A 15,484-nucleotide genomic window follows, 5' to 3' on the forward strand; every position below is an offset into this window, starting at 1 on the left:
CCGCTTACACTACTTTCAGGTGCTGGAACGCATGCAATGAATGCTGGGTCATTAGCATCACTTCCGGTTTCACGGATACCGCCCAAAGCCCCGGCAAACATACAAAGAGATGAGTAGGGGATGAATTAACCCTATCCTCTAACTCATTGCTTAAAATAACCATAATGAATGGGATCCTGGTTATTCATTAAGTCAGCCTATTATTCAAAATAAATCCTAGACATATTTTTCACCCTTTTGGACAAGTACAGGTTTTAATTTGCGATACGGTATCTCAATATCAACACATGGATAGATGCTCATAGAGAGCTCCCCCAGAATTTGTACACACACAGAAAGATACAAATTGAAGAGTATGATTACAGTACTATTAGAATTATGAAGAAAGAACACAAAACGAACTTATAGGCAATTTAATCTGATATGACAACCGTTTGAACATATGCTATAAAAAAAATAGCTCGAATGAGCGGCATAGATGTATTCAGGGGGTCATAAGAGAGAGAAATATATGTTAGAGAGTAAAGTGATCTCTCAATTCTGCTATGAATTTGAGCTTGTTGTTTTATAGATGTTTGGATATACATTGATAATATATATACAGTGCAGTAAGTGAATCGGGAGGAAACAATACACAATATTCCTCAAAGAATAATTGGTTATGTTATGGTGTATGAGACACTGTGAGATACTAAAGACATAAGAGTTTATATGAATATGTTATTGTGTATTGGTCATTATAAAATACTATGATCATGATATCCACTTGAAAAGAAAGAGATAAGCACCTTGATTACATCAACCCAGGTATTGCAGACTATATAACATAGTGATTGTAGTAGGCTAACAATCCCAAAAAATTATAATCATATTTGAAGTATGGGAAATATGGAACAGGTGTAATAAAAATCTGAGCATCTTTTGGGGGTATAAAAGATCACATCTGGAAAATAGTGGTGAACCCCTTCGACGTTTGTATATATATTACACTGGGGAACACAATTTTTTAAGAGTTAGGTCAGACAACTGTTCTTAATTAATTTTTGGATGCTGGATCCAGAAATGATCTCAGTTTTTCTCTATCACGTCAAGTTTTAGAACTATAGGATTTTTGTCTTCTCAAAACTATGTAAACTACTGTACCTAAAAAGTGTTTTTTTTTTTAATTAAATAGTACAAATATGAACAAAAAATGAAATATATAAGAAATAGGCATGACAAAGTTGTGACTACTCTTACAAGTTGCCACGTAGCTCTATATGAGTCGAATTGTAATCAGATAAGTCTTATCTACAGATAAGTCTTATATACAGATATCAGTGCAATTGTGCTTCTCTGGCAGGTAAGTTGTGTAGGAAAAACTTGACGTGCTAGAAAAAAACTGACTACATTTTTGGAATCAGCATGCCAATTTTAGTATAAATCAGCTCAAAAACCTAACTCAACAGAAATTTTTTTTCAAATTGTTCCCCTGTGTTATCCACTACATGGTTTATCACTGGCGCAAGCACCTTCTTTTGCACCTTATGTTGTTTTCACAGGATTTTAATGTTTTTTAGAAAGCAAATAGTAAAAGTTAAGTTTTAAAGATTCATTTTGAACCTGCTGATACCCTGATAATTTAGGTCTCAAAAAAACCCCGCTGTAACAAAGGTAGTTGAGTACCAACTCCAACACGCCTTTCAGTATTCTGGTCAGCATCCACACATAGCAACTGAAGAGTGGGCATGAATGTCTGACATTTGTTTGGTTCTTCAAGACTTTGAGGACTCCACAGAGATGGTGAGCGGTAATGATGACGTCATAGCACAACTATCCCACTTTTGTGCTTACTTAAACAGTCGCTGCTCACAATTATACATCAAGCTTTGCATGCAGACCAGGTGGGAATGGAGAAAAACATAACACAGAGAGATAGTAACCAGCCCAGCCTCATCTCATCTGCTCTTCGCGGATTGGGTAACAATGAGGAGGTGGATGCTGAGGAAGAGGAAGAGGAGGAACAGGAGCTGGTGGCTAGTGCAACAGAGACTTGTAGCCACATAACCTTCGTCCCGTCTCTTCTTCGTGGATGGGCTATGGATGGGAGTGAGGAAGAAGAGAGGGAGGAGGTGGAGAATCGTCATGGTGGAGACAGGTAAGTGTTGGATGTTTGGCACTTGGCACATTTGGATGACTTTATGTACTGCTGCTTTTCTGTGACCCTTGCTCAACATTCATCTTGACCAAAGAAGTAATGGTTGTTCACCCTACTACACCTACGCTACAAGGAAAACTTTGCATCTCTTCCTCTTGAAGTGGAGAGGTCGTCTAAAATAGTGCTATACCAGAAGACTAATGTAAAAAATATGTTGAAAAGAATCCCATCATACAATGCTAGCAACAGGAGGCAAGCTTTCTTGCCTAACCAAGGCGGAAAGACATAGGAGACACACAGCAGAGGGAGGGGTACACTGTCAAAGGCATGGGCTAATTTCTTCACACCAGCCCAGGGCCCATGGCCTGATGATCAGGTATAGTTGACAAGGAGGGAAAAGGTTTTTAAGCATAGTCAAGCAATACCTGGCTGACCAAACCTGCGTACTCCCTAATTCTGCTGCAATTTTCAACTATTGGGTCTTAAAGCTGGACATCCGGCATGAGCTGCCCCTCTATGACTTTGAGATGTTGTTGTGGCACCCCTAGGGGTATTTGCCACAAAAATAGTTACTGACAGTAAGTACAAATACTAAAATAGCAAGACTGCACTACCACCTCCGGCCAGAAGGGGGAGCTCCAGAGACTCCCCTTGATCCATTCTGGTCTGAGAGAAGAAATGGCAGTTGGGCCAAGGAGCTGATAGTGAGAGGTCATACAGTTGAATCTCTAACAGCCCTGTGACTGTTACCAGGCCTAAATCACCGGCCTGAGGAGAAGAGGGATAGAGAAAAAGGACATTGTGAGAACCGGGTAGCATTAATCACTACCCAGAACAGGCGCAAAGACGGATACCGGATCCGTGGCTGTATTCATTATATATAATACAGCAACCGGAAAAACGTGAGGTGATATCAGCTTCACTAGGGTCGGATGCAGCAACAGACACAGAGTTCAGCGGTACTCCCAGAGGGGGTAAACCGATAAAAGGACTCGGGTTGCCCGTCGAACCAGGACCCGGAGGGGACAGATTGGGCCGGCAGCCAGTTCACATACAGCAGCAGGGCCACACAGAAATTGCGCACAATAAGAGGCGAAGACCCCGGCAGGGTCAAAGTAACTCAGAGTTCCCATACAGACTCCGGTGACAGGACTGGTTGTAAATCCTTTTATGTTAAAGTAAACTGGTTAAACGTTTCAGTGCCTCAGTCTTTCATTTGGACAATAGCCATCTATCCAGGATCGAGATCGTCACCGCTGGGAGAACCTGCTGCTGATCAAGTAAGTGCCTGTCCCCTCATGATACCCCTTACACTGTGCATTGCCTGAGGCCACAGCACCGGGTCAAGCCACCCGTGACATCCCCCTCAAGAGACAGACTCCATTGGTCCGGTGCTGGGTATCCCGGTCTCCTGGGCGTCACAATTGGCGTCACGAACAGGATCTAGCCAGCCCGTATACCGGGTATTGTGTGCCGTGATTGGAGCCCAAAACTGTGAAAACTGGGATGAAAAATCTTGAAAATTGACTTTATTAAAGAAAAATCCATTCCCCATTGAAAACTATTGAAAGTGACTTTTCCCCATTGGTTATAATGGAGTAAAGATGGCCGCCATCCCCTGAGGTAATCACTTCATAACCGTTAGGCACGAGACTGTTAATTGAGCTACGCCATTACCTGAGCCCCAGTCTAACTGAAAAACTTCAGAATCCGCCATTACAGAGCGCGGTGGGTGGGAGCAGCAGGGGGCGTGTCATTGTGGGCGGCACCAAGCTGAGCGCTCTGACATCAGAGCAAGAGGAAAATCGATCCTGCTGCACAGCGGAACGAATCTACACTATCCCGACGGAAGCGGAGGACCGGAAGGGTCCGGATTAACTAAGGGGACACAGTATGTCGCAGCACGGAGACGCCGCAGCACTCGGCAACGCTAATGCAGCTGAAAGACAGAGTGTCAATAGAGAGTCCGGCAGCGCAGCGGTGCAAGGAGTGCCGCCCATCATGCCGGTGCTGATGCCATATACCCCGGGTGGCCCATGGCTTCCAATGTATGAAGGTGAGCCTAATACCCTTGACGATTTCAGAGAAAAGATGCTGGCCCATTTTGACATGTTCCCTGTGGGTGAAGTTCAGCGTGTTAGTCTCCTGATGATGCAGTTAAGTGGCCATGCTAAGCGAGAAGTCACAGCATGGGCAGCTGATCTAAAAGGCACTGTTGAACGCATATTTGCTGGATTAAAAGCTACATTTGAAACCACGGCCAGCAGCAAAGCTAAAATACGATTCTTTAGTTGCAAACAAAAAGCTAATGAGGGCGTGAGAGACTTTGCCTTAAACCTGCAGGAAGCCCTTAAATCACTTACACTGGCTGAACCCATTTTTAACACCGGAGCGGATAAACTGCTAAGAGATCAATTTATTGAGGGACTCTACATCCCTTCTCACCGGGGGCATGTGAGCATGCTTGTTTTTAAGAACCCTGAATTGACATTTGCCCAATTAAAGGAGAGCGCTATACGTCTCCAGCTGGCAGAGGCACCTCGGGATCAGGATCCTGCGCAACCCATGGCAGAGGCACCTCAACAACAGGGAGTGCCAGCGACATCAGCTATGTCTGGGGCCATTGCTAAGCCCCTGGGGCCCAGTACTAATGAGGCTCTTCAACAAAAGCTTGACTCTTTAGCTGATGTTGTTGCTTCAATGGCTAAAACCATGCAGGAGATGAGAGGACACAAGATGGAGTTGGCAAACTGTAGAGAGGATGTTCCATGGATGAGACCCCGGAGATACCCGACATGGAGAGGACGACCCCGCGACCGCTACCAACCGGATGGACAGCCCATTTGCCGCCGTTGCCAGCAGCCGGGCCACTTTGCACGAGATTGTGATTTAAACGGGAATCCCCTGGGAATGCGGGCCGCTTCGCAGGAATGAACTTTCAAGGCCCAACACCCTGGCACGACAGGTACATCGGAGGACGACCCATTATCCCTATCGTGCTGGACGGAATTCCCCTCAACGCTTTGCTGGACACAGGTTCCCAGATTTCATCTATACCGTATATCCTTTATAAGAGGTACTGGGCTGATGCAGATATTGATAAAGGGCCCTCTGATGTTGAACTAGATATATGGGCCAGTAATGGTAAGTTGGTACCGAAACTAGGATTCAGGGAGATGACCATAAAGATTGGTAAAGTAGAACTGAAGAAACAGGGTATAATTGTTGTTGATGTTGACCGGCGGAACTGTGAACCAACTGTATTGATAGGAATGAATGTGTTAGAGAACTGCTTTTCCGAAGTCATTTCTGTCTTACAGCAAATTGCTGAAACTGCCCAATCCTGCCAGCAGAGAGTTCTCCGGAGGGAAATAAAAGTATTGATGTTAAGGCAACAGGTAGAAGTTGCAGGTGGAGAAATCGGCAGTGTGAGGGTAAGTGATCCAACGTCTATTGTAATCCCACCAAAAACAGAAATGCTGGTATGGTGTAGAGCAGCCATTGGTACTAAGGGACGAGATTATCAAGCCTTAATAGAACCAGTGTACACCGACAGCAGGCCCACTATACTCACAGCACGAGGGATAGTCGAGGTACACCGGGGACGAGTGCCGGTACGACTTTTGAACTGTGGAGAGGAAGAGGTCACTTTGCCAAGGTATGCTACAATGGCAAAGCTATATACTGTTGACAACAATGCCATCACAACCATTGAGCCCTTAGAACCAACCTGTCAGGTGGAAGGCAATGGCTCAGATGGAGAAATGGAGGATTGGTGCCAACAGCTACACGTGGGCATAAATTCAACACCTACCCATCAAAAACAAGGGGTGTATAGGCTAGTGACGGAATATGAACAAGTCTTCAGTAAACACCCATTGGACTTCGGACGGATAGAAGGGGTAGAACACACAATCCCCACAGGTGACCATCCCCCAATAAAAGAAAGATATAGACCCATACCGCCCGCTCACTATCAATGTGCAAAAGATATGCTGAGGGAAATGAAACAGGCCGGGGTAATAAGAGACAGCTGTAGCCCCTGGGCGGCCCCTCTAGTGATTGTCAAAAAAAAGGACGGAACCATGAGAATGTGCGTAGACTACCGGAAGATTAATAACATCACCCATAAAGATGCCTACCCCTTGCCTAGGATAGAAGAGTCCTTAACTGCTTTGAAATCTGCTAATTATTTTTCCACCTTAGACGTAACAAGCGGGTATTGGCAAGTCCCTGTGGCTGAGAGAGATAAGGAAAAGACGGCATTCACCACACCAATGGGTCTATGTGAATTTAATCGCATGCCGTTCGGACTCTGCAACGCATCCGGTACCTTCCAGCGGCTGATGGAATGCTGCCTCGGACACAAGAACTTCGAGACCGTCCTCCTGTACCTAGATGATGTGATCGTCTACTCAAAGACTTACGAACAACACTTAATAGACCTGGCAGAAGTGTTCGAAGCCTTATCCAGGTATGGCATGAAAGTCAAGCCATCCAAATGTCACCTTCTCAAGCCAAAGGTACAGTACCTGGGACACATCGTGAGTTCGGAGGGAGTAGCACCAGATCCCGAGAAAATAAGCGCCATAAGGGATTGGCCAAGACCTACCAGCGCAAAAGAAGTGAGACAATTCCTGGGATTGGTGGGTTACTATCGCAGATTTATAAAAGGATTTACCAAGTTGGCAGCACCCTTGCAAGACACCTTGGTAGGGCAGACGAAGAAACCTTCAAACCGAAACCCTCCTTTTCAGTGGAACGACGAAAGGGAAGACTCCTTTGAACAACTAAAGAAGGCACTAACCGGAGAAGAGGTTCTGGCATACCCAGATTACCATAAACCTTTCATCCTCTACACCGATGCCAGTAATGTGGGACTAGGAGCGGTGCTGTCACAAAAGCAAGAAGGTCGGGAGAAAGTCATCGCCTTTGCAAGTAGAAAGCTCCGGCCTACTGAAAGAAATTCAGAAAATTACAGCTCCTTCAAATTGGAACTACTGGCAGTAGTTTGGGCTGTGACGGAGCGTTTCAAACACTATCTGGCCGCTGCAGAATTTATTGTCTATACTGACAACAATCCGTTGACCCACCTGGACACAGCCAAATTAGGTGCGTTAGAACAGCGATGGATAGCCCGGTTATCTAATTACAACTTCATAATCAAGTATCGAGCAGGTCGCAAGAATGGAAATGCCGATGCCCTATCCCGGATGCCACACTTGAGAGATGTAGAAGAGGAAACGGGGGAGCTTGAAGAAATTGAACTACCAGCCTTCCATCGTCCCAAGGCAAAACATCATCAGTCAAGTACCTATCAGAAACAACAAGAGGTGAATTTTAATCCGTTAGCACACCATAGATGGGCTGACACCCAAGACAGCAATCCGGCTGTGAAGTTGGTGAAGGAACTGTTGACTGAGCAAAGTGCATATCCCTATGAGGATGCCCCAGAAGAGACGCATCAACTCTGGAAAGAGAGAGGCAAAATGTTCCTGTATCAAGGGAAGCTCTGTAGAAGATACACCAATCCGAAAACACATGAATTGGTTTGGCAGATTATTGTGCCTAAACAAGATGTGAAGATGGTCCTCGAAGCTTACCATAATGGTGCTGGTCACTTCGGTTGGAAAAAGTTAGAAGTACTTCTAAGAGAAAGATTTTATTGGGTCGGGATGAGAAAATCAATCGAACAGTGGTGCAGAAATTGTGGCCCGTGCAGCCTCAGAAGAAACGATCAAAAGAACCAAAGAGCACCACTGCAGCCCATAATCACCAAACAACCACTTGAACTTGTAGCCATGGACCACGTGAAGTTGACACCAAGCCGGTCCGGCTATGTCTATGCCTTGACCATCGTGGACCATTATTCACGTTTCTTGGTAGTAGTACCCGTAAAAGATCTGACAGCAAAAACAGCAGCCAAAGCGTTCCAAACGTACTTTTGTAGACCCCATGGATATCCGGAACAGGTTCTCACCGACCAAGGTACAGCCTTTGAATCAGAGATCTTCAGAGAATTCTGTAATATGTATGGTTGCAAAAAGATCCGGACGACGGCCTATCATCCACAAACAAACGGCTTATGCGAGAAGATGAACCATATTGTAATAGACCTACTAAAGACTTTACCTGAGACAGAAAGGAATCAATGGCCAGAGAAATTGCCTGACTTGGTGGATCTGTATAATCATGTCCCGGTGAGCTCCACCAACTGCACCCCAGCTTACCTTATGCGTGCAAGACCCGGCCAATTACCAATCGATCTAGAAATGGGAATTCTGAAACCAGACGCAGAAGTCCAAGACTCCAATTGGGATATCATACGGCAAAAGCAGTATCGCCAAGTGCAAGAGAGTGTGGAAAGAAGCCTTCAGCAAACTAGAGAAAGACAAGAGCGAACTTTCAACCAGAATGCTCTAGCGACCCCATTAAGACCGGGTGACCAAGTGCTCAAGAGAAATCGTCGAACCAATAAACTGGACAATCAGTGGGAATCCGTACCCTACACAGTTTTACCAACAAGAGTGGATAATCCTAAAATGTGTCTCATTAGCAAAAACGGAGGCTTAACATCTGTACTAGTGTCAAGAGACAATCTTAAATTATGTCCGGAAGCATTGAAAGAGCCAGACGTTGTCCAGCCAGAACCAGAAGTTATTCAACCCATACAGGTTCAACCAGTAAAGGAAAAAGAAGAGGAAGTGTATCACACCTGTATAGGAGACTTTCCCAAAACCCTACTAACATACCATGGTGCAGTAGTGGTTCCCATGGTGGCCTTTTACCCAACACCGAACCCAATACCAGAAGTCCCAAGACAGGAAGAGGCTGACCCCGTACTACAGGAGGTTCCAGGCCAGGAAGAACAGATTCCTGGTCAGAGTAATCCCATTCACCGTGGACTTGCCAACTCCATAGTCGTGGAATTATCTTTAGCAGAGCGGGCAGATACTACATCCGCAGTAGACAGTAGTACACCACATGAAGAGACACCGCTATTACGTAGATCACAGCGTAGTACCCAGGGTCAATTACCGGCCAGGTATGCAGATTACCAACTATAAAGCTCATAATGTGAATTGTATATATGTTATGCCGTATATAGTTAAACAGAAAATGTAGTATAGTCATTGCTATCAGTCTGCAACGTTTAAGCCCAGTGCCTACAGAGACTTGTCTGTATGAACTTATTGCATATTCTTGAACTTTTTATCAGCCCGGAGGCACTAAATCAAAGCTCCGGAAAGACTGCTTTTTGAACTTTGCTTTTTGCTCTTTTTGAACTTTCTTTAGACTTTATATTGATAACTCCATTGGAAAAATGGAACTAAATTCCTGGACACTAAGTACAGTGCCGTTCCTAATACCTTCAAGGATAGAACTGTATTAATGGACGCTATTTGAAGTGACTTTTTACAGAACTCTATTTTTGTTTCCTTGAGTGGTTTTTGTAACTTTTCATTTTTAAGACTCTGTACATATTAATTGTTATTTCAAAATGTTATTGTCCCACAGTCCCGGAGTACTGTTCTTAACTAAGGGGGAATGTGGCACCCCTAGGGGTATTTGCCACAAAAATAGTTACTGACAGTAAGTACAAATACTAAAATAGCAAGACTGCACTACCACCTCCGGCCAGAAGGGGGAGCTCCAGAGACTCCCCTTGATCCATTCTGGTCTGAGAGAAGAAATGGCAGTTGGGCCAAGGAGCTGATAGTGAGAGGTCATACAGTTGAATCTCTAACAGCCCTGTGACTGTTACCAGGCCTAAATCACCGGCCTGAGGAGAAGAGGGATAGAGAAAAAGGACATTGTGAGAACCGGGTAGCATTAATCACTACCCAGAACAGGCGCAAAGACGGATACCGGATCCGTGGCTGTATTCATTATATATAATACAGCAACCGGAAAAACGTGAGGTGATATCAGCTTCACTAGGGTCGGATGCAGCAACAGACACAGAGTTCAGCGGTACTCCCAGAGGGGGTAAACCGATAAAAGGACTCGGGTTGCCCGTCGAACCAGGACCCGGAGGGGACAGATTGGGCCGGCAGCCAGTTCACATACAGCAGCAGGGCCACACAGAAATTGCGCACAATAAGAGGCGAAGACCCCGGCAGGGTCAAAGTAACTCAGAGTTCCCATACAGACTCCGGTAACAGGACTGGTTGTAAATCCTTTTATGTTAAAGTAAACTGGTTAAACGTTTCAGTGCCTCAGTCTTTCATTTGGACAATAGCCATCTATCCAGGATCGAGATCGTCACCGCTGGGAGAACCTGCTGCTGATCAAGTAAGTGCCTGTCCCCTCATGATACCCCTTACACTGTGCATTGCCTGAGGCCACAGCACCGGGTCAAGCCACCCGTGACATCCCCCTCAAGAGACAGACTCCATTGGTCCGGTGCTGGGTATCCCGGTCTCCTGGGCGTCACAATGTGCTGCCCTACTGCTAGCATTTTGTCTGAGCAGATTATCGGCCGGGGATGGGGATCGTAACAGACAGGCGCTGTCGCCGTTAAAAAGAGAATTGAAGACAGGCTCACTCTCACAAAAATGAACAAGTCTAGGTTTGCACACACTTTTTCATACCACTAGATGACAGAAGCACATAAAGTGTTTGTAAAATTCAATATTTTAATGAGGCCTGCCAGTTCTTGCCTTTCAGTGGTCTATGGATGACCCTCATCGTGTTCTCTGTCTGGCTTTGCACTTTCTGCAAAGCCTTTATGACTCTAAGTGCATCAACTACACTTTCAAAATATTTTCTATGACTCATCCACACAGTTTAACAAGGTTATTGTTTCATTGTGGTGGTGTGTAAAACTTACAATAAAATGTACAAAAATAGTTCAGGATTAGATTACTCATCCATACAGTATTACGTGCTTTCTGTCACATTTCGGGGGAATATAACAGTAGAAAAAAGCATTTAAGAATTTTGCTTGTTTCTTCACATTTCTTAACTATACACAATTTTTTTTACAAATTTTGCTGGGTTACATTTCTCAGTCATACAGTATTACGTGTTCATGGATATATTTCATTGGTATAAAACACTCGAAAACTTTTTCAAAATTTTACCATTATTATACTGATCACCCATAGACTATTCCTTGGCTTGGAGTACATTTCCTAGGTATAACTCTCAAAAATGTACCATTATTATATTGCCCATCCATAGGGTAATACAGTCATGGCCAAAACTATTCACACCCCTGCAATTCTGTCAGATAATACTCATTTTCTTCCTGAAGATGATTGCAGACACAAATTCTTTGGTATTATCATCTTCATTTAATTTGTCTTAAATGAAAAAACACAAAAGAGAATGAAGCAAAAAGCAAAACATTGATCATTTCACACAACTCCAAAAACGGGCCAGACAAAAGTATTGGCACCCTCAGCCTAATACTTGGTTGCACAACCTTTAGCCAAAATAACTGCAACCAACCGCTTCCGGTAACCATCAATGAGTTTCTTACAATGCTCTGCTGGAATTTTAGACCATTCTTCTTTGCCAAACTGCTCCAGGTCCCTGATATTTGAAGGGTGCCTTCTCCAAACTGCCATTTTTAGATCTCTCCACAGGTGTTTTATGGGATTCAGGTCTGGACTCATTGCTGGCCACCTTAGAAGTCTCCAGTGCTTTCTCTCAAACCATTTTCTAGTGCTTTTTGAAGTGTGTTTTGGGTTATTGTCCTGCTGGAAGACCCATGACCTCTGAGGGAGACCCAGCTTTCTCACACTGGGCCCTACATTATGTTGCAAAATTTGTTGGTAGTCTTCAGACTTCATAATGCCATGCACACGGTCAAGCAGTCCAGTACCAGAGGCAGCAAAGCAACCCCAAAACATCAGGGAACCTCCGCCATGTTTGACTGTAGGGACCGTGTTCTTTTCTTTGAATGCCTCTTTTTTTCTCCTGTAAACTCTATGTTGATGCCTTTGCCCAAAAAGCTCTACTTTTGTCTCATCTGACCAGAGAACATTCTTCCAAAACGTTTTAGGCCTTTTCAGGAAAGTTTTGGCAAACTCCAGCCTGGCTTTTTTATCTCTCGGGGTAAGAAGTGGGGTCTTCCTGGGTCTCCTACCATACAGTCCCTTTTCATTCAGATGCCGACGGATAATACGGGTTGACACTGTTGTACCCTCAGACTGCAGGGCAGCTTGAACTTGTTTGGATGTTAGTCGGGGTTCTTTATCCAACATCCGCACAATCTTGCGTTGAAATCTCTTGTCAATTTTTCTTTTCCATCCACATCTAGGGAGGTTAGCCACAGTGCCATGGGTTTTAAACTTCTTGATGACACTGCGCACGGTAGACACAGGAACATTCAGGTCTTTGGAGATGGACTTGTAGCCTTGAGATTGCTCATGCTTCCTCACAATTTGGTTTCTCAAGTCTTCAGACAGTTCTTTGGTCTTCTTTCTTTTCTCCATGCTCAATGTGGTATGCACAAGGACACAGGACAGAGGTTGAGTCAACTTTAATCCATGTCAACTGGCTGCAAGTGTGATTTAGTTATTGTCAACACCTGTTAGGTGCCACAGATAAGTTACAGGTGCTGTTAATTACACAAATTAGAGAAGCATCACATGATTTTTCGAACAGTGTCAATACTTTTGTCCACCCCCTTTTTTATGTTTGGTGTTGAATTATATCCAATTTGGCTTTAGGACAATTCTTTTTGTTTTTTCATTTAAGACAAATTAAATGAAGATAATAATACCAAATAATTTGTGTTTGCAATAATTTTCAGGAAGAAACTGAGTATTATCCGACAGAATTGTAGGGGTGTGAATACTTTTGGCCATGACTGTATATTGTCTTTGGTACAGTTCATTGCTATATAAGCCTCAAAAAATTGGTTCAAAATGTATCGGTATTATAATGCTCACCTATAGAATATTCCGTGGTATGAAGTAGATTTCATTGGTATAAAAACTTTAAAAAATCCTAGTCAAAAATGGACTGGTATTATTTTGCACATCCATAGGGTATTATATCTTCTTGGGTACATTTTATAACTATAATAGCCTGAAAAAACTTGTTCAAAATAAATTAGTATTATATTGCTCTCCTATTGACTATTCCCAGGTCTGGAGTACTTTTAGTTGCTATATAAACCTCTAAAAACGTGTTCCAAATTTCTCGGTATCATATTGCTCATCCATAATGTATTACATCCTCTTTGGTACGTTTTGTTGCTATAAACGCCTCCAAAACCTTGGTAAAAAATGTATCATAGACTGTTCCATGGTCTGGAATACATTTCGTTGCTATATGTCTCAAAAAACTTGTTCAAAATGTTATCATTATTATAATAATTTCTTGGTATCATATGGCTCGCTCATAGAGTATTACATCTTCTTGGGTACAGTTTGTTCCTATATAATCCTCAAAAAACTTGTTAAAAAATTGGTCGCATAATATATTGCTTATCCATAGACTTTTACATATTCTTGGGTAGATTTTGTTGCAATATAAATAAGCCATAAAAATCTTGTTAAAAAATGTATCGGTAATATATTGCTCACCTATAGACTATTCAGTAGTCTGGAGTACATTTCTTGGTATAGAACACTCAAAAAACTTGTTTAAAAATGTATCAGTATTATATTGCTCATTCATAGACTTTTGCATAGTCTCATGCACATGTTAAGCATTTTAGAGTTACAGATTTGGTGCAGATTATTTTCTGCATGATATATACTGTAAGCCTCAAATAAATTGTTGAAAAAATATCCGTATTTTATTACTCATCCATAGAGATTAATATATTCTTGAGTAGATTTCATTGCCATGTAAGCCTCCAAAAACTTGTTCAAAGTTTTAGGCTGTGTGCACATGTAGGGAGGTGGGCCAGGCTGACGGTCCTTCCTGCGTGTCTGGGCTGGAACTGTCGGGACTGTCACCATTATTCGGGGGGAACAGATTTCTGACCGGAGCAGGCCAGGACACCTGGGGGCGGGTCTGACATAAATAGCAAAGGAAGGCGGGGCTTTTGGCGGGGAACCAGCATGTGAGTACAGAGAAGGTTGACTTCCTCTCAACTTACCCACGCCAGCTATCCGTGCCGTCATGCCCGATTAGCAGATCCATCATGACTGATGACACACAGCCCAGAGAGACCTCCGCACTGTACAGTGACCAGTATAAATTGCACAGCATCGTTCCGCTGACCACCGCGGAGGCACCACTCAGCCATATCCCTGCAGTGCCAACTGAGTACCGGCCTGCTCCTGTGGCTGTGACCGCTGGACTGTGTACTTCTTCCACGGCCTTGTCTACTGAACTGTTTGCTTCATTTGATGTGCCGTGGACCTACACCTCTACAACATCTCGTGCCTGTACCAGGATATCACGTGCCAAAGGACCCAGAGGATTCACCACCACGAAGAGACAGTGCATCGTCTTTCTGCGGGACCGGGTCGGAGACATCTCGCGACGCCTGCAGCACCACCGAGGGATCTTCCAGCCACCTTCCACCAAGGCACAGAGACTGATAAGTTAATCTGTTTGTTACCTTTATAACAATTGCTTTACCTACAATTGTTTATATAAAAATACATGTTAACCCTTGCTCTATGTCCTGTGTGTCACTGCATCCTACGCACCTGGTAGCATCCTACACACACATTGCAGATTTGATGCATTTTTGTTGCATTTTTTTCAGCGCGGATTTGTCACAAAACCTGATGCCAGCAAAGTGAATGAGAAACATAGTCTCATGCACACACTAAGTATTTGTGACTTGCAGATTTGGTGCAGAAAATAATCTGCAGCATGTCAATTCTCTGTGCGTGTTTGCCCTGCATTTTTCACCATTGACTTCATTCAAATCAACCAAAAACACAGTTCAAAAAACCACGAAACACACTTCAAAAACATGCGTTTTTGCAGCTGCATTTTTCTGCTAGACATGCAGAAATGGTGCAGAACTTTTACTCACATAACCATATCCTCCAGATATTGAACCTGTGGAAGCCATCTAGGTTTCCTGTTAGGGTCTACTTAAAGCCATATGGAACATTCACTCATTGCTTGAGTATTGTGTCTAGATGTTAGTCTAGTTCCAGTCTCCAGCTTTTGGACTGCGTTACCCAGACTATTGTCACTTATCTCTCGATTTTGTCTACATCTTCCATTGCTACATCCAAGAACTTCTACCACTGCTTGCTGAACCCTGATTGTGCTCCTCCGGCCATCAGATTCCAGCTGTTCCACCATGCACTTTGGCCTAAAGGTTCATGTGATGTACTGTCATACATAGTGTTAGGATCATTCGACATTAGTCTTTATGATACCTTGGCAGAAGATTTTGTGAAAAAAATTAGTGAC

Source organism: Ranitomeya imitator, chromosome 5 (assembly GCF_032444005.1).
Source record: "Ranitomeya imitator isolate aRanImi1 chromosome 5, aRanImi1.pri, whole genome shotgun sequence".
In the NCBI taxonomy this organism is placed as follows: Eukaryota; Metazoa; Chordata; class Amphibia; order Anura; family Dendrobatidae; genus Ranitomeya; species Ranitomeya imitator.